The sequence below is a fragment of the Gracilinanus agilis genome, chromosome 1 (genome assembly GCF_016433145.1).
Source record: "Gracilinanus agilis isolate LMUSP501 chromosome 1, AgileGrace, whole genome shotgun sequence".
Classification (NCBI taxonomy): Eukaryota; Metazoa; Chordata; class Mammalia; order Didelphimorphia; family Didelphidae; genus Gracilinanus; species Gracilinanus agilis.
In genome coordinates this window covers 524,922,766-524,943,777 of record NC_058130.1, presented here as the reverse complement: position 1 = coordinate 524,943,777, position 21,012 = coordinate 524,922,766, and the positions used below count along the sequence as shown (strand labels likewise).

Genomic DNA, 21,012 nt, shown 5'->3' with positions numbered 1-21,012 from the left:
CTCCTGCAGAAAGAGCCATATCTGGCCCTTTGCTTGAGAGCCATACGTTGCCAACCCCTGATCAGACGTACAAGTTTTTATTCAATCAATATTTTTGTTGCTGTATATAAGGTTCTCTTGGTTCTGAGCATTTACTCTTTATAATTTCATGTAGGTCTTTCTATGTTGATTTTTAATTAACCTGCTTATCATTTCTTATGGTGCAGTAGTATTCCATCACAATGACATGCTATAACTCTTTTAGCTATTTTCCAGTTGTTGGATATCCCCTCAATTTCCAGTTCTTTATCACCACAAAAAGAGCTGCTTTAAATATTTTAGAATATATAAAGTTCTTTTTCTTTTCCCCTGATCACCTTAGAAAATAAAACTAATAGTGGTATTTCTGGGTCAAGAGGTATATAGTTTTGCTTTTTTATTCACAATGGGTTTGCTGCCAGAACACAGGTCTTGTGAAAACCATCACTAAACCTCCACAAAAAATGGGCAAGGAAAAGACTCATATTAACATTGTCATCATTGGACACATAGACTCTGGCAAGTCCTCCACTATAGGCCATCTCATTTACAAATGTGGCGGAATTGATAAGAGAATCATTGAGAAGTTTGAGAAGGAGGCTGCTGAGATGGGAAAGGGCTCCTTCAAATATGCCTGGGTCTTGGATAAGCTGAAAGCTGAATGTAAGCATGGTATCATTATTGATAACTCCCTGTAGAAATTTGAGACCAGCAAGTATCATGTGGTCATTATTGATGCTCCGGGATACAGACATTTTATCAAGAACATGATTATGGGCACATCTCAGGCTGATTGTGCTGTCCTGATTGTTGCTGGTGGTGTTGGTGAATTTGAAGCTGGTATCTCAAAGAATGGGCAGACCCAAGAGCACACTTGTTGTGAAACTAATTCTTGGCATCAACAAAATGGATTCCACTGAGCCCCATACAGCCAGAAGAGATATGAGGAAATTGTTAAGGAATTCAGTACCTATATTAAGAAAACTGACTACAACCCTGACACAGTAGCTTTTGTGACAATTTCAGGTTGGAATGGTGACAACATGCTGGAGCCAAGCTCTAATATGCTTCGGTTCAAGGGATGGAAAGTCACCCACAAGGATGGCAATGCTAATGGAACTACACTGTTTGAAGCTTTGGATTGCCTCCTGCCACCAACTCATCCAACTGACAAGCCCCTTTTTTTACTCCTCCAAAATGTCTACAAGATTGGTGGTATTGGTATAGTACCTGTTGGCCATGTGGAAATTGGTGTTCTAAAACCTGGAATGGTGTTCACCTTTATCCCAGTGAATGTTACAATTGAAGTAAAATCTGTTGAATTGAACAATAGTATTGCCCCATTTTCCCACATCTTTAACATTTGTCATTTTGACCTTCTATCACTTTGTTCAATCTGATAGGTATGAGATTATATTTCAAACTTGTTTTCCTTTCTCTAGTCAATAATAATCTAGAGTTTTTTCACAATGGGTTTGCTGCCAGAACACAGGTCTTGTGAAAACCATCGCTAAACCTCCATAAAAATAGGCAAGGAAAAGACTCATATTAACATTGTCATCATTGGACACATAGACTCTGGCAAGTCCACCACTACAGGCCATCTCATCTACAAATGCGATGGCATTGATAAGAGAACCATTGAGAAGTTTGAGAAGTAGGTTGCTAAGATGGGGAAGGGCTCCTTCAAATATTCCCGGGTCTTGGATAAGCTGAAGGCTGAATGTGAGCATGGTATCACTATTGATATCTCCCTGTGGAAATTTGAATCCAACAAGTATTATGTGATCATTACTGATGCTACAGGACATAGAGACTTCATCAAGAACATGATTACTGGCACATCTCAGGCTGACTGTGCTGTCCTGATTGTTGCTGCTGGTACTGGTGAATTTGAAGTTGGTATCTCAAAGAATGGGCAGACCCATGAGCACACTAGTTGTGAAACAACTGTTTTTTGGCATCAACTAAATGGATTCCCCCAAGCCCTCCTACAGCCAGAAGAGATATGAGGAAATTATTAAGGAATTCAGTACCTATATTAAGAAAATTGACTACAACCCTGACATGGTAGCTTTTGTGACAATTTCAGGTTGGAATGGTGACAACATGCTGGAGCCAACCTCTAATATGCTTTGGTTCAAGGGATGAAAAGTCACCCATAAGGATGGCAATGCTAATGGAACTACACTGCTTGGAGCTTTAGATTACATCCTGCCACCAACTCATCCAGCTGACAAGCCCCCTCCCTTTTTTTAAACCCTTAACTTCTGTGTATTGGCTCCTAGGTGGCAAAGTGGTAAGGGTGGGCAATGGGGGTCAAGTGACTTGCCCAGGGTCACACAGCTGGGAAGTGTCTGAGGTCAGATTTGAACCTAGGACCTCCCATCTCTAGGCCTGAGACAAGCCCCTTTTCTACCCCTTCAAGATGTCTACAAGATTGGTGGTATTGGTATAGTGCTTGTTGGTCATGTGGAAACTGGTGTTCTAAAACCAGGAATGGTGGTCACCTTTGCCCCAGTCAATGTCACAACTAAAGCAAAATCTGTTGAAATGCACCATGAAGCTTTGAGTGAAGCTCTGCCTGGAGATAATGTTGGTTTCAATGTCAAAAATATGTCTGTCAAAGATGTCCACCATGGTAATGTGGCTGGTGATAGCAAGAATGACCCACCCATAGAGCCAGTTGGCTTCACTGCACAAGTCATTGTCCTGAACCATTCAGGCCAAATCAGTGCTGGCTATGCACCTGTTCTGGATTATGACACTGCTCACATCGCGTGCAAGTTTGCTGAACTGAAGGAGAAGTTTGATCGTCTTTCTGGTAAGAGGCTGGAAGATGGCCCTAAATTCCTGAAATCTGGTGATGCTGCCATCGTTGACATGCTTCCAGGCAAGTCCAGGTGTCTGGAGAGCTTCTCTGATTATCCTCCTCTGGGTCATTTTGCTGTTTGTGATATGAGGTTGTTGAAGTTGGTGTCATCAAGGCAGTTGACAAGAAGGCTGCTGGAGCTGGCAAGGTCACAAAATTTGCCCAGAAGGCCCAGAAGGCTAAGTGAATATTCTGTACAACACTTGTCACCCCAGTTTTAATCAGTGGTGGAAGAACAGTCTCAGAACTGTTTGTCTCAATTGTCCATTTAAGTTTAATAGTAAAAGACTGGTCAATGATTACGTGTCATAAAAGCTTCAAGAAGAAAGGAATGTTTTTGTGGACCATTTATTTCATGGCAGTTTTAAGTTATTAATTTATAAAATCAATAATTTTTAAAAGGAAACAACTTGACCAAAAATCTGTCACAAAATTTTGAGACCATTAAAACAGTTTAATGTAAAAAAAATAATAATAACAATCTAGAACATTTTTTCATATAGTTATATATCTTTGATTTCTTCATCCAAAAACTATTTATTCATATCTTTTGTCCATTTATTAATTGGGGAATGGCTCATATTCTTATAAATGTGACAAAATCGTCTCCATATTTTAAATATGAGACCTCTAGCTGAGAGATTTTTTATAAAATCCCCACCCCAATTTTCTACTTTCCTTTTTATCTCCTTTTTTTAAACCCTCACCTTTTTTTTTTTTAAGTTTTAATTCTAAGAAAAGAATAGCAAGGGCTAGGTAACTGCAGTTAAGTGACTTACCCAAAGACACACAACTAGTAAGCATCTAAGGCCAGATTTGAACCCATGTCCTGACTCCAGGCCTGGCACTCTATTCACTGGGCTATTTAGCTGCCCCTTTCTTTCTAATCTCTAATGGGGGAAAGACAACATACAAATAGGAGCTGAACGGGGGTGTGGTACCTAATGCAGAGTGTGATTTTGAAGTCTGGAAGCCAAGAACAGAGTTTGGAAGTGAATGAGGAGTAGCCTGGGACCCTCCATAAAATGGAGACTCTAGGAGTAATTTATCCATATGAAAAGAAAGCAAGCCTTATTGAGGTATATTCCAGATTGAAAAGGTCTCACAATAGGTTTGATGCTCCAGGACAAGATACAAATATTGTAAACTGGCTCAGTGGATAGATTCCTAGACTTGGAGTCAGGATGACCTGAGTTCAAATCCAGTCTCAGACATTCACTAACTTTGTGATGCTAGGCAAGTAATTTAACCTCAATTCACCTTAACCACTGGAGAAGGAAATAGCAAACCATTCCAGTATCTTTGAGAACAAAACCCTATATGGAGTCATGAAGAGTAGAACATGAATGAATGACTGGAGAATATCACCACACAATATAAACCCAAAGCATGCTGTTTCATTAATGCACTCAATAGTGTAAGAAGGCAATGCAAGCACTGGTATTTTGGAACTTTTGCAATTAGAATGTTAAGGAAGGAGATCCAGTGACTATTGGAGGAAAGCAAAGGGTTCTGGGATTGGAGAGCCAGAAGGAGCAGCTTTTGGGAGGGAGCCAATGTGGGAGTTGGTTGATAATTGGCAGAGAGACCCTCAGAAGTGAGTTTTGGAGGTTTTTCCTCAGACATTCAAAGAAGACCAGAATTTCTCCTGATACATCTTGGTTCCTGAGGCTCACTGATAACCAGCAACTTCCTCAACAGAGTGGGGAGGGGGGTCTGGACTTCCTTTGGGGACCCGATTCCCAGACCCCTCACTTGCCATGGGCATTGCCCAATAATATCCCTCTGGGTTTAATATCAATCATAGCTTTAGAGAAAATACAATTGTGGGCACAGGAATGTGAAGCTGCATTTGGAAAACACTGGATTCAGATCTGGGGGTCTGAATTTCTGTGGGTACTTGGCATAGTGAAGGACTTGGGCTTAGGGAATTACCCTGCACCCTCTTTCCTGCAAAACCCATTCTCATTCCTTCTGTTATCAGTTCCTGAAATAAACTCTCAAGTTTATCAAGTCAGATCTGCATGTACCTATTGGTGGGAGGTATAGTGTAAGGGTTAGTGAAGGGAGGCAGGCTGAATCTCCATTTTAGGCCTGACTCTCTGCTGGGAAGCTTCTATATACCCTGACTGGTACCCACATCCTATTGGGGTTACACTCATTTCCCCTTGAGGGAACAACATTCCTTTAACCCTTTAACACCAGCATGATTTTCTGGGAACCCCCATTTTCCTCAGGGAACCCCATTTGTCTCCCAGTAATGAAGGGTGGCTGTTATCTTACTAGTGGGTTCCCAACTACACCGCAATCCTCCCAATCACCCCCTTCTTACAATAGCCAGAGTAAAGAGTCGACACATACTTATTGAAACCTAGCAGAAAAACATTTGAAGCAGGAAACTTATTTGCTTGAGGTAGCTCACAAGGCTAAATTTGGCTTTAATGTTATTGGTCCATTCAGGAATTTTTGCTTCACATGAAATTTCTTTACTCAGTGCTTGACTGTTGAACTGGTCACTTAACTAGACAAATATTCTTTTCTTCTCTAATTGAGTTTAATTATTATAAGTTCTTTGCATCAAATAACCATCACCCTATAGAGAATTCAAAGAAAGTATTAGAACTTAATATGGGAATATGTTCTGCATTACTTCACATGCCATGTGAAAGCCTGATGGGGACCAGGCTGAACATCTTCCATCTGTACAGGGAGTCTACTATCTCTTGAGGCTGCTTTACCTCAGGAAAGACCTCAGATTACCAGTATATTAGTTCCTTGAGCCTTCCATTTTCTGCTTGGCTCAGCATTGTTCCCTAAGAAAAGAATGGTAGGGGTCAAATGGGGCATCTCCTATCTACTCCAACATAACCATTTTCATCTGTACTAGCACAAGGTATCTTCCACCTCCTGCTGTCATTCCTATCTTCCAAGTGGAATGTGCAGAACCTCTGGAAAATAAAAAGAGCAGTTTCAGGTCTCCAATCTCCTGCTATACTTGTCCTTTGTGGATAGAGGAGTAGGGTTCTCCACTCAGTGATGAACATATTCATACCTGGTCATACCTGTCACATCCCAGTGGCTCTGATCTCCTATAGATCAGCATTGAAACTCTACTCACCTTTCACCACTCATTTCCTCTTTCTGATCCCTTCTCAACCCTCCCACCCCAAAGTTTCATTCTAATTCCACCTAGTCCTTCTACTGTGCTCCCTGGAATGCCTGTTCCATAGGGGAGAGGGAGAAAAACCCTTTCCTTCATCTTTTTTTTAAATGTTTATTAATATTCATTTTTAACATGGTTACATGATTCATGCTCCTACTTTCCCCTTCGCCCCCCGCACTCCCCCCACCCATGGCCGATGCACATTTCCACTAGTTTTGTCATGTATCCTTGATCAAGACCTATTTCCAAATTCTTGGTAGTTGCATTGGTGTGGTAGTTCATCTTTTTTTTTTAAAAAGTAATTAATTTGTTTGTTTCATTCTCTACCTCTTTATAATATTAAACTACCTACACAAACAAGACATCATTAAATCTTGTTGACAGAAATCCAAGTCTTCATACCTATATCATTGATCCCAAACCATCCAAATCCAATCTGACAGCTATATTTCTTCATATATATTTTTTTAATTAAAAAACTGAGAAAATATATTACAGTCCAATTGTGGAGGACCTTAAATCAGAATAAAAATGTCTAGGAATTAAAGAAAGAATGGGCAGATAAGAAGTGGAGGCATTGAAAAGGCAACCTACTCTTTCTAGTTTAACAGTGAAGAGAATAAGAGTTATAGGACATGTTATAAGAAAAATAAGGAAACAGCAGGAGCAGGAGCTGCTAAAAAGTCAGAAGGAAGCTTCCAGAATTCTGGGGAGGGACAGAGCTTCTTCTGGGAACAGTTGAAATTTGGAGAGGGTGTGTATGTCTGAACTCCTTGGGTGGACCTCATGAGTTTGTCTATTTCTCCCTCTCCTATGGCTGTCCTACTGATCCAACTACTTGTTCCTGTGTTTGTGTGTATCCTGTTGATGCTGACTAATAGATATTCAAACAGAGTTGCTTGTGACACCTAAAGCCATCTGTCAGTGAGATCCTTTCCCTTGAGCCCTGTTCCTGCTTACCTTCCAACTTTACCACCTCTATTCACCATCTAAGGGGGGGAATTTGATTAGTGAGGGGTATTTATTGTAGGAAGTATACTTTTAGGTAGAGAGGTAAATTGGTAGTGTAGATACCAACTGTCAGAAGATAACAACTAGATTTGGTGGGAGGTTTCTTTATATATCCTTTAGTTATATCATCCCAATTCCCTTCCCTTCCTTCCCTTACATTAACTAAACCCTGTTTAATATCATTTGGGTATCCTGTAAGATTTATCCTGTTGGCCTTCCCAAACCCTGAGATTCTTCTGATTACAAGTCCTAACAATCATTCCTTGACCATCTCAAATCCCAATACCACACTAGTATCATTTAAATTCTTATTTCAGACATCAGCTTGAAGACATAATACATTGTTAAGGGAAAGTTTTCCATAGGATGAGGAGATGTGCATATTTGGAAGCAGTGAGGAATAAGGAAATATAAGGAAATAGGAAAAAATTGAGGATGAGAGACCAAGAGAGAAAGAAAGATTGAATTATTAGTGGGGCAAATTCTTCTATCAAGACAATAGGTGATGAGATTAAGGGAACACATAGAGGTATTGTCACATAGTAAGGTCATTTTTTACTCTGAAACTAGAGGTAAGGAAGAAAGGAAAGGTAGGGATCCAGAGAGATTCTGAAGAGGGGAGATGATAGCATCAATCTTCTCAGTGAAGTAGGAGATCGGGTCATGTTTTGAGAAAGTAGAGGAAATGAATGATGAAGGTTTGTGAAGAGAGAAGAAGGGTTGGTAGAGAAGCTGAGGATAAGAAGCCAAATACTGAAACTAGCAGGGCTTATTTGATGTTAGAGAGCATGAGTTTGTAGAGACTGAATGAGTACAGTTCTGTGACTTGTTCCAGTAGTTTTCAGCATCTTGTTAGGAGGAATCTGCTTATTTGTTTAAATAGTATTTTCTTTTCCCCCAATTACATGTAAAACCAATTTTTAACATTCTTTCTTTTTTAAAGTTTTGAGTTACAAATTCTAAGAGGAAACTTTGAAAGAATGGAATTAATGCCAAAGAGACAGTGCTATGAAGTGGGAAAAAACACTAGATCTGAAGTCAGAGGTCATTGGTTCAAATCCTATTTTGTCCATGTGGTGCCTAGATTCTCAGCAAGTCACTTAACCTCTTTAGTCCTGATTTTCCTCATATATTGTGATATCATTTCTGCTATGCAAAATGGAGAGCAGGATGAGTCACACTTAGCAGTTTAGAACTTGGAACCAACCTAGCTTGCCATGAGCCAGCAAAGGAGAGGCAGTTACGGAGAGACTATAAAAGGCAGAATTTTGAACAAGAAGCTCTCTCAATTTGGAGAAGGAATTGATGGTGGGAGATTGGTTGGGATTGGGGTAGGCCAAATCAACTCAGGATACCTGCATCCAGTTCTAATCTCTATCACACCCTCAACTTCTGTGTTATTCATCCTACTCAATTGATCATCAAGGAAGAAGCAATATAAATACCATCAAACAATCTGGTTCAGGCCAAATGGCCTGGCCTGGCCAGGTTGCAACCTAGGGGACAAACCTATCCAGCTGATAATCTCAAACCTGACTACCTTCAGTTGACAGACCTGATTGTCAGTAGTTCTAGCCAAGCTTTCCCTCATGCCTCTTTCCCTCACTCCCTATTACCCTTTCCCTAAATTTGTTGTTATTAAATTCTGAAACTTACTTAGGTGGATGTCATCATTACCCTAAGGATCATCAATATATCCTTGGGTATCTGAGGGAAGAGGGATTACTTAAATTACAGTTAAGCTGCAATCACTAGGGTTATCCATCAGTTTTAGAGCCTGGATAAGCAGTCAAGGAGCTGTGTGATCTAACCCACAGTCTCTTATTTGATCACTTATTCCTGGGACACTGTAGTAGTGGAGCTGGGTGTATTCGTTTAGTCACAAATATTCCTGTGAGGTCTTCACTACCACAACCTGGTGTTCCCCTAAGGATTCCCAGGATCACTCAGCTTCAGGTCCTCATACCATCAGAGGATCTTGGGCCATCTTATTATCAGCATAACAGCTCCTATAACACTATAAAATGATAAGGGTTGGGCTAGATAACTTGTGAGGTCCCTTCTGACTCTAAATCTGTGATATAGTTGATATTATTAGAAATATCAATCTCTAATCAATCAGGGATATCAAAATACTTGTTTGTAATAATAAGAAAAAACTGGGTAGGAAGAAATGATGCAGTGAAACATACTGAATGAAAGGATGTGATGATTAAAGAGAGACATTTCAGATCCATAGCAGAATAAAATAAACCTAAATTTTTAAAAATTCTTAAAATAATAGACATTTAGGATTCCCATAGTTTGTTTTTTTAATCTAAGCAAACATTTCAGTAGTTTATAAATTGTTGTTAATATTTGTTATTTAAAGAGATAAATTCTAAGTGCTACAAATTATCATATTTTAGAATATGTCATGATTTTAAATTTATTTCTTACTCTTTTATTTTTTTACCTGCTTTGATTCCAAGGCAAATAAAATTATTCCTAGACCTTGTGTCATTTATAACATGCCTTGAAAATGAGTAAGGTTGTGAAGTGATTAGTATCCACATTATTTTGGCATAGAATTTGGTTTCATTGCATATTAAAAGCAAGTTAAACCAGTCTAACCTGATTTCCCTTTTTTTGGGTAGGATTATTATTAGATCAAGAGAATGCTGTAGACATAACATACCCAGTTTTTAGGAAGATATTTCTCATCATTTCTCACAATATTCTTGTGGACAAGATAGAAGGTGTTAGCAGAACTTGAAATGCTTTAGAATTACTAGTTGAATCTTCAAATCCAAAGGCAGTGATTAATGGACTAATGTCCTAGAGGACGGGCTTTAATGGAGAACTATGAGGCTCTGCTAAATGCTTTTTTTTTTTTAATGAATTGGATGAAGGAAGAATTTGGAAATTGACAACATTCAATGACAGAACTTATTAAACATTCAAAAGGATTTAAAAAGATCTTAATGTATAGAACAATAGATAATACAGTAAGATGAATTTTTAGGGAGAAGAACCTACTATTTGACAAAAACTGCAGGGTGAATTGGAAAACAGTATGGGAGAAATTAGTTTTAGATCAACATCTTACCCCCTCTCTTCTCACTGAAGCCTGTCAGTCAGCATCTGTGACTTGGAGGTTACTGGACCTGGCATAATTATCTGCTTCTCCAAAATATCTGTTATTTATCAACATAAACACATCTCACACCTTATACCAAGATTAATTCAGAATGGGTAAATGACTTAAATATAAAGAGGGAAATAATAAATAAATTAGGCAAATATAGAATTGTATACCTGTCAGACCTATGGTAAAGGAAGGAACTTAAGACCAAGCAGGAGATAGAGAACATTACGAAATGTAAAATGAATAATTTTGATTATATTAAACTAAAACTTTTCTATACAAAAAAAAAAAAACCCCAACGCAACCAAAATTAGAAGGGAAGCAACAAATGGAAGGGAGGGTTTATAACAAAAACCACTGGAAAAGTTCTAATTTCTCAAATTTATAAGGAATTAAGTCAATTATACAAAAAAAATCAAGCCATTCCCTGATAGACAAATAATCAGGGAACATGAATAGGCAGTTTTCAGATAAAGAAATCAAAACCATCAATAAGCACATGAAAAAGTGTTCTAAATCTCTCATAATTAGAGAAATGCAAATCAAAACAACACTGAGGCACCAGCTCATACCTAGCAGATTGGCCAGTAAAGGACAGTAAATGACAGCAAAGGAAAATAATAAATGCTGGAGAGGTTATGGCAAAATTTGGACACTAATGCATTGTTGTTGGAATTGTGAATTAATCCAGCCTCTCTGGGAGGCAATTTGGAATTATGCACAAAGGGCTTTAAAAGAATGCATATCATTTGATCCAGCAATATCACTGATGGGGTTGTACCCCAAAGAGAATATGGAAGTGTCTAGCAGACTCCCTATGGACACATGGGGACTTTGAAACTACATTTCTTGTGATCCCTATGGGTTTCCTGTTTCCGGTTTAAGGCATGGGGACGTCCAGCATCCCCACGTATGGGACAATTTAAATTCAGAGGAGGGCCTAGAGAAAGCCTCTTTCTGGATTTTGCAGAGTGGCTGGCTGGCGTACCAGAGGGACAAGATGGGCTCCGGCGGTAAATTTAAAAGATAGGTGCGGTCATATATATATTTTACCAACATGGCCATGACTTTAATTAAACTACTAATTTCTCTTATTATATCAGTCTTTCTCATTTTTAATCGTAACATATATGAGCTGGAAAGACCTCCAGGAATTGATGCAGAGCAAAAGAAGCAGAACCAAGAGAACACCGTACACTGAAAATGAAACATTGTGGAACTATCCAATGTAATGGACTTTGCTACTAGTAGCAATACAATAATCCAGGGCATTTCTGAAGGACTTATGAGAAAGAATGCTATCCACCTTGAGAGAAAAGAATTATGGGAGTAGAAATGCAAAAGAAAAACTTATGACTTATCACTTGTTTATATGGATATATGATTTGGGGTTTCATAATGGTAAAAATGAATAATATGAAAATAAGTGATAACATTTGTACAACCCAATGGAATTGCTTATCATCTCTAGGGTGGGGAGAAGGGAGGGAAGAGGAGAGGGAAAGAAAATGAATCATATAAAAATGGAAAAATGTTTTAAAAAATAAAATTTGAATTAAAAAAGCCCTAAAAACAAACAAATAAATAAATGTATGATGAGTTCTAAAACAAAGATAAATTTATATATGTATGTATGTGTGTATATGTATGTATTGTATTTTAATAAAGATAAATATAAAAAGTGGCCTGGTCATGAAATGACAGTGAAGATTAACAGATACATTTAACAGAAGACTAGTTTTCAGAATGAGGAAGGAGACAGTCTGTTGTGTTCTGACCAATTCAAGCTGCCTGGAGTACTATATTCAGTTCTTAGTGTGACATTTTAGGAAGAACACTGATAAACTCGAACTTATTCAAAGGAAATGACCAGGATAATGAGAGACCTCAAACCATGCCATATGAGAAACAGTTAAAGGAACTGTTTACATTTAGCTTGGACTAAAAGAGAACTTAGGGAGCCAAGACTTTCCAGAACTGAAGGACTATCAAATAGAAGAGGGATTATCTTTGTCTCCGTACAGAAATAGGAAAAATTGGTGATAACCATAGAGTTCGTTTTCAGGATTGATTTTAAAAATAATTTTTGTTGATAATTTTTGTTTTTATATCATTTAGGGATTGTCCCCATATATCTCTCCTTTCCCTCCCAGAAAACAAATTTTAAATTATTAATATTAAAAAAGAAGAAAGACAACTAACCAACATGTAACACCCATGGTTCCTCCACTTTTGTTAGGAAGCTAGGGCTAGCATCTTTTTATATTTATTCTTTGGGGACAAACTTTAAAAAAAATTTTTTTTTAATTGAAAATATTTTTCCATGGTTACATGATTCTTTTTTTTTTTTAACCCTTGTACTTTGGTGTATTGTCTCATAGGTGGAAGAGTGGTAAGTGTGGGTAATGGGGGTCAAGTGACTTGCCCAGGGTCACACAGCTGGGAAGTGGCTGAGGCCGGGTTTGAACCTAGGACCTCCCATCTCTAGGCCTGACTCTCACTCCACTGAGCTACTCAGTTGCCCCGGTTACATGATTTTTGATTCCACACACCTCCTCTCTTTCCTCCCCCCTCCCAAAGCTAACAAGCAGTTCCATTGTGTTATACATGTATCATTATTCAAAATCTATTTCCATGTTATTCATATTTCCAGTAGAGTGATCTTTTAACATCAATGCCCTAATCATATATGTATTGAACTACTTGATTGATTATATGTATTTCTTCTGCATTTCTTCCACAGTTCTATCTCTGGATGTGGATAGTGTTCTTTCTCATAAGTTCCTCTTGATTGTCCTTGGTCATTGCATTGCTGCTAGTTGAAAAGTCCATTACATTCAATTTGTGCCATGGTGTATCAGTCTCTGTGTACTCCTGGTTCTGCTCCTTTAGCTCTGCATCAGTTCCTGGAGGTCTTTCCAGCTCATATAGAAATCCTCCAGTTCATCATTCCTGTCAGCACAATAGTATTCCATCACCACCAGATACCATTCTGTTTGTTCAGCCATTCCTCAATTGATTGACATCCCCTCATTTTCCAATTTTTTAGCAACACAAAAAGCATGGCTATACACATTTCTGTAGTAAGTCTTTTTCCTTATTATTTCTTTAGGGTACAAACCCAGTAGTGGTATTGCTGGATCAAATGATATGCATTCTTTTAAAGCCCTTTGTGCATAATTCCAAATTGCCTTCCAGAATGGCTGGATTAATTCACAACTCCAACAACAATGCATTAGTGTCCCAATTTTGCCACATCCCTCCCAACATTTATCACTTTCCTTTGCTGCCATATTGGCCTGTCAGCTAGCTATAAGGTGGTACCTCAGAGTTGTTTTAATTTGCATAGGAGGGATTTAGAACCCTTTTTCATGTGCTTATTGATAGTTTTGATTTCATCGTGTGAAAACTGCCTATTCATGTCCCTTGACCATTTGTCCATTGGGAAATTCAAGGTTAATTTAAAGAAAACTCTCCAATAGTAAGAGTTATCCAAAAGTGGAATGGATTATGAGGGAACTCCAGATCACTGAATGACTTTGAGGGAAGGCTGCATGACAGTTTTGCATTTTATAGAAAAGAATTCTCTTAAAGTGTGGACTACATAAGGATGTTTTCTAACTGTGATTTTATCATTTTTTTTAACATTTTAGGTTTAAGCAAGCTGTTAGTAGCTCCTCGGAAGAGAGAAAACAAGCAGAGCAAGAACTTACCTCTAGATAAACCCTTAACCTAGTTCTCTCTAAGCATTAAAAGGTTTTAAGAATTTGCTTGAGGACAATAACTTATTTTTTGTGTGTGTTACACTGACCTTAAAGGAGCTAGTTAGAAAATGAAGCAAAAAAAACAAAACAAAAAAACAAAAAAAAACAAGCAAGTGAAAGATAGAGAATCAAGAAGGGAGGGGAAAAAATACTACAATCTCTGGGAGAGGTTTATAATAGGGTGATTTTCCAGTGGGAGCTTCTAGACCAGTGATGGCAAATCTTTTAGAGACTAAGTGCCTAAACTGTAGCCCTCATGCTGCATATGAGCCCACTTGGAACCTTATCCCAGATAGGGAAGGGAGAAAGCACTTCCACTGGGTTGGTGAGCAAAGAGGCAGGTGATGTTAGAAATGTCCTCAGGCTCAGTGAATATGGGGAAAGAAGCAACCCCCTCTGAAACACATGGGGAAGGAGCATGGAGTTGAATGATATCAGAGGCAACTGCTTTCCACCATTAGAAACTCAGAACTAGCTAGTCAGCATCCTTTAAGATACAACAAAGAGATTGTGTTGAGGCTAAGCATTGAATTTCCCTTCTATTTTTCCAGGGTAGAAATCCTTTCACCTATTAGCTAACAAGCTACTAGCTTGTTCTGAGCCAGCTCAAACTGAACTGAAAGCTGATTGTTAAATTTTCAGTTATCAGAATATCAGATATCAAGGAAGCTACAAACCAAGACCTGATTTACTGAATTTTGTCTTTGCTTTTTTTTTAATTGCTTAGATGGAGAAAGTGTTAATAATGTTGACTAAACTTTAAGAGTATGACATACTGTCATTTTTTCCCCCAGAGAGCCACACACCCTTTCCTCTATTCCTTAGGCACATGATGTAAAGGAGAATTAAATGGAGGGAAAGTGCATTGCTATTGCCTCCCCTCACTTTACATCAGCCAAGCATGGGTTATTTTTAAAACTGCCATTTCTATATTTCACTCTTTATTCTTTTTTTCTTTTCTTTTCTTCTGTAAAATTACTAATATAAAAAAAACATTTTACATGATTGCACATGTAAAATCTATATAAAATTGCTTACTATTTCAGCAGAGCAGGGAGGGAAAGGAAGGAGAGAAAAGAGAGAGTAAGGAAGGAGAAAATTTGGAGCTCAAAATTCTTTTTTAAATGAATGTTTAAAATTGTTTTTACAGGTAATTAGAGAAATTAAAATATTAAAAAATAAAATAAAACTGCAATCAAATGGTTTTAAAATATTTTCTCAGAATAAATGTGTCTATATATTAAAATTCAGATGGCCATTCTGATCTGTGCTGTTTCTGCTTATCTGAAGATTAGTGGGAATTGAGGAAAGACAAAGTCCTGAGAGGGAATAAATTTATATTCTTGAGTTGGTAGGGGTTCAAGGTGCCAAAAATTAAGAGAGATCATAGTTTATTTAAAGGAGAAAGGAAAAATCCCTGAGATTTTATACTCCTGATACATATAAGCCCAATAGCCAATAAGAGGTGAATAATCCACACTCCCTTACTTTTGCCCAGAACATCATAAGGAACTTGAAAACAATGTGAAGAAAAAGGGGCTCAAGGTGTGCCTAGATCTCTGACCTTAGAGCTCAGCTGAGTGTGCTCCCCAGTGCCACCTTCTGGTTACATGGGAATTAACTTTTCCTAAGCACCTGGCCTTGATTGTAACTACACTGAAAAAAATATATCTGATCTGGCATGTTAATTCCCTTGACTGTTTTATTTACAGAGTTCCTCCTACATCATAGGACATTGACAGAGGTAGAAAAGAATAAATGAAGTTAAAAGTATTGAAAAGAGCAACAATTTTGTGCAATGGGCTATGTCTTGTGACAAATTATTATAATATAATGGTAAAGACACATTTGTGTTAATTCTATGAACCAATTCCCAAACTTTTTTTTGCCTACCACCCCCTTTCCAGGAAAAATATTACTTAGCGTCCCCTAGAAATTATGAAACTATTTATTGAACTCAGAATAGAATGTAATACAAAAAAAGTGTGGCCATCACCGCCTGCAGCACCCACAAGGGGGCGGTAGCGCCCACTTTGGGAATCACTGCTATAAACCATCTATTGAGGATTTAGTATATACATATATACTATTTTTTACCTAGTAAGACTTACCTATGAAGATAGCTTTATTGTGAAGCCACAGAAAAGATCCAGTTTTGTTATAATGAATTCAAAGAGCCTATCCAAATTATTTTTTTTAATGAGGAATATGCATTGTGTTCATGGGGTGCTTATATGCAGATTGGGCAACCTCTGAGGTCCCTTTCAAGACTGAACTTCTATGAATGTCCTTGAGAATTAGTTTTTGCAAGATAAATACCAATGATCACAATTGTAGTCAACGTGGTAGATACTTAAATGAATCAATTCAAGAGTTGCCTCCAAGGAGACAGATCACATGATATTTATGTTGGTCCAATATGTGTTATTCTTGTCTATGTTCTCCCAAAGTTCATCATTAAGGTTTCCACTCAATATGCTAATGACTTTCCTCAATTTCTCCTGATGTCGGAAGAGTACCCAATAATTAGCATGGTCCTTTGAACATTTTTGTTGCTATTGTTCAGTTATTTTATTCATGCCTGAATCTTCTTAACACTATTTTGGGTTTTCTTGGCAAAAATATTAGAATGGTTCAACATGTCCTTCTCCAGTTCATTTTAAAGATGAGCAAATGAAGGTAAACAGGGATAAGTAACTTGCCCAGGGTCACACAGCTAGTAAGTATATGATGCCAGATTTAAACTCAGGAAGATTCATCATCCTGATTCCAGGCATAGCACTCTATACACTGTACCGCATACCTTCTCCATGCTTTGGATATAGCAATAACTTAAATGTTCTTTTGTTCTTTCATCCATTCACTCATTGTAAGTTATTGATAAAATCAAAGTCATAAAATTCTCTTTAAATTGGCTTAGCCCCCAGCTGTGGGGTGTAGGGAGAGACTTCCTAGTGTTTTGGACCAAGATACAAATATCTGTCTTGTTTAGTTCAATGTATTCCAAGCTATTGACTGACTTCCTACATTACATTTTCCTTCTACTCAATTAACAGACAAATCATACACACAAAAAAGTTGCAACCAACCATAGTTTTATATCAGAAGTTCTTAATATGGGTTTATGAATTTGTTTTAAAAATATGTATATTTTTTATAGTGGTAGAGTGAAGATGGTGAAGCAAAGGTAGGGGACCACCCGAGCTCTCCCAAATTCTACTCCAAAAAACTTCTAAATATTTTCTCAAAATGAATTCTAAGAGTGGCAAAATCCATAAAAGGATGAAGTCACCAACTGTTAAGAAGCCAATTTAAAGAAAATTTCATGACTGATTTTATCAATAACTTATAATGAGAGAATGGATGAAAGAACAAAAGAGCATTTAAGTTCTTGCTATATTAAAGCATGGGGAAGGTAGGCAGCAGGCCTAAGAGAAAACTGAATCAGCAGCAGCAGTTTCCAGAGAAATCAGCCCACAAAGCACAATGGGAGGAGACAATGAATAGGTCAGAAAAAGATAACAGGGGTCCTTCTGTTGGCACTTGGTACAATATTCTTTTGAATTTCCCATGGCAGTCTTAGGGCAAGTTGCAGCACTAGCACACTAGAGCATTCAGCCATAGGGGAATAAGAATATAGTTCCAAAAGGGAAAAAAGTGTTTGTGGTCTCTCTCAGACAAGAACACAGGTCAGGAAAATAGTAAACAGACTTCTCCTTAGGTCATGTGACCTTGGAATAACTGAAATTAGCTCTGAAAGCACCTTTATAAAAAACATGAAGTTTGGGTCAGTGTCCCCTTAATTCCAGGAGAAGAATCCAACTTTAACAGTTTTTTTTAATGTTATAGTCAAGAAATAGGATGGAAAAGTAAGCAAACAACAACAAAAAAAGAACCTAATCTATGGAATGTTACTATGTTGTCAGTGAAGATCAAAATACAAACTGAGAAGAAAAAAAAAAGTCAAAATTGCCACATCCAAAGCCTCAAAGAAAAATGTGAATTGGTCTCGGGCCCCACTCGCCCACCCCCAAATAAATTCCCAAAGCAACTCAAACATTTTTTAAAAACTCAAATGAGAGATAGCGGAAAAATATGGGGTGGCTTGGGAAAGAGAATGAAAGTAATGCAAGAGAATCATGAAAAAGGAGTCAAAGGTTTGGCAAAGGAGGCACAAAAAAAAATACAAAAGAAAATAACACAATAAAAAATGGAATAGACCAAATAGTAAAAGAAGCACAAAACTCCATTGAAGGGAATAATTTATTTAAATGAAAAATTGGAAGTAGGAGAAACAAAAGCTAACTGAAGAAAATGCTTTCTTAAAAAATTAGAATTGGGACATGATGGAGGCCTGGTGGCAGTGGTGGCACATCATTCACAGTGCCCAGTACAACATGGTGGTAGTGGTAGCTGTGGCCTCTCCAAAGTCTGTGGGAGAAGCAGTGGCAGCAGTGGGAGCAGCGGCTTTTCCTGTACCATCAGGTGGTAGAAAATGGTGGATTTTGAGGACTTAATGGAATATGGTTTCTAGTTTTCTGTTTTCTGAACTACAAGTATTATTAGGCTTTGTTGGACATAATAAAAGTGGACACAAGCATGATCTCCTGATGAGGGCTTTGTATTTATTGAAGAGTGGCTGTAGCATAGCAGTTCAGATTAAAATCAGAGAACTTTACAGATGGTGTTACTCACAAACAATTAAAGTCTTTCAGATTTGTCCATGATAAAACCATCAGTTTTCGATTTGGACAGTAGTTCACCACCTGTGGAATCTGACTTGACTGTTGCTGGGATCCACTCATTGCCTTCTATTTCAGTCTCACCTCAGTCCCCTTTCTCTCCTGTTGGCTCAGTGTTCCTCCAAGATTCTAAGCCTTCATTTGAGATGCAGCAGCTATCTCCCCCAAATCCTCCTGTCCATCCTAATGTTCAGTTGAAAAGCCTTCCATTCTATGATGTTCTTGATGTTATTATCAAACCTACAAGTTTAGTTCAGAGCAATGTTCAGAGATTTCAAGAGAAGTTTTTAATTTTTGCATTGACACCTCAACAAGTAAGAGAAATATGCATTTCCAGGGATTTTTTGCAGGTGGTAGAAGAGATTACACTATCCAAGTACAGCTAAGATTGTGCCTAGAAGAGGCTAGCTGTCCTCAAGAGGATAGTTATCCCAATAGTCTGTGCATAAAAGTAAATGGGAAACTGTTTCCTCTGCCTGGATACGTACCACCTCCAAAAAAAATGGAATTGAACAGAAATGCCAGGGATGCCCTTTGAATATTATATCTCTAGTTAAGTTAGCTTCTGCTGTGCCAAATCAGATCTCTATTTTTTAGGCATTTGAAATTGGAAAGAATTACTCCATCTATATATTTTGTATGACAGCTGACATCAGCCATGTTGTTACAGAGGTTAAAAATGAAAGCTATGGGGGCAGCTGGGTAGCTCAGTGGATTGAGAGCCAGGCCTAGAGATGGGAGGTCCTAGGTTCAAATCTGGCCTCAGACACTTCCCAGCTGTGTGACCCTGGGCAAGTCCCTTGACCCCCATTGCCTACCCTTACCACTCTTCTGCCTTGGAGCCAATACACAGTACTGACTCCAAGTCGGAAGGTAAGGGTTTAAAAAAAAAATGAAAGGTATTTGAAACCCTGATCATTCCAGAGCATTAATTAAAGAGAAGCTCACTGCAGATCCTGACAGTGAAATTGCTACAACTAGTCTTTGGGTATTACTGATGTGTCCTCTAGGAAAAATGAGGCTGTGACATGCACACATCTGCAATGTTTTGATGCTGCTCTTTACCTACAAATGAATGAAAAGAAGCCTACCTGGATTTGTCCTGCTTGTTACAAAAAGGCTGCCTATGAAAGTCTAATACTTAGATGGGCTCTTCATGGAAATTCTTAATGAATATTCTGATGCGGATGAGATTAAATTTCAAGAAGATGGTTCTTGGTACTCAATGAGACCAAAAAAAGATGCTCTTAAAGTTTTAAGTCCAAAGTTCAAGTGTCCTCACTCAGTGACTGTGACCAGTGAAACAAACGAGAAGAAAGTAGATGTTATTGACAACAGTAGAGAACTCTTCTGATCATGAAGAAGAGCCTCCTGCCAAAAGGAAATGAATATTTATGGCAGAGACCCAAAGCAGCACAACCAAAGGGGTTCTCATGTACCAGCCATCTACTGTCAGGGTGCCCAATGTGACTGCAGATGCTGCTCTGCCACTTTCATGAACAGTACCATTGCACCACAAGCCAGTATATCAAGTATTTTCTCAGATTTGCCAGTACCGTCCTATGTTTTTGGATAGTCTCTCCTCAATCCTGTCAATAAGCAGCACAGCTGGAAACATCATCACATCCACAAGCCCCCAGGAAAGCAGCATTCATGTTACTTCATCAGTCAGAAGTGAGACTGCGGTTATAGCCAGCAGTAGGAGCAACATTCTAGACATAATCTCCTTGGACTAAAAAAAAAAAGACTCATTGGACTACAGAAACAGCCAGTGCTGCTCTTTCTTGCATCTCTGATCCATAGAATCAATTTTATTGCCAGTTAGTTTGATATTTATTGAAAGGCAAATAGATTCTGATACCTTCTGAAAATGGCGGGGGGGGGGGGAGATTATGTGCAGCAAGAAGTAAATTAGCTTTGAAAGATTTTTTCTTATTCATAAAATATTCTTGAGTAGACATAGTCAGCCACATCTCCTTCTTTTAAAAAATGACTTCAGTTTCTTATGTTGATGGATTGATTCTACAAACTGGTTAAAAGTAGGCTTTTTGGTTGTAATATATAGCAATAAAATTATGTAAAAAGTCAAATAAACTTTTTTTTCTAATAAAAGGCAATTAACTTCCAAAAAAATTAGAACTGGGCATGTGAAAGCTACTGATTCAATGAGACATCAAGAAACAATCAAACAAAATCAAAAGAATGGGGGAGAGGAGGGAGAAGAAAATATGAAATATCTCTTTGGAAAAACAACCAACCTGGAAATAGATCCAAGAAAGATAACTTAAAAATTATTGGGCTACCTGAAAGCCATG

At 38.0% G+C, this 21,012-nt stretch overlaps 3 pseudogenes; all 3 read left to right on the top strand.

Moving 5' to 3' along the window:
• The first annotated feature begins 482 nt into the window (after positions 1-482).
• On the top strand, positions 483-1,679 carry LOC123253647 (annotated as a pseudogene).
• Positions 1,674-3,084, top strand: LOC123239108 (annotated as a pseudogene).
• Positions 3,085-18,450: 15,366 nt separating this feature from the next.
• LOC123231724 lies at positions 18,451-20,433 on the top strand (annotated as a pseudogene).
• Positions 20,434-21,012: the final 579 nt, after the last annotated feature.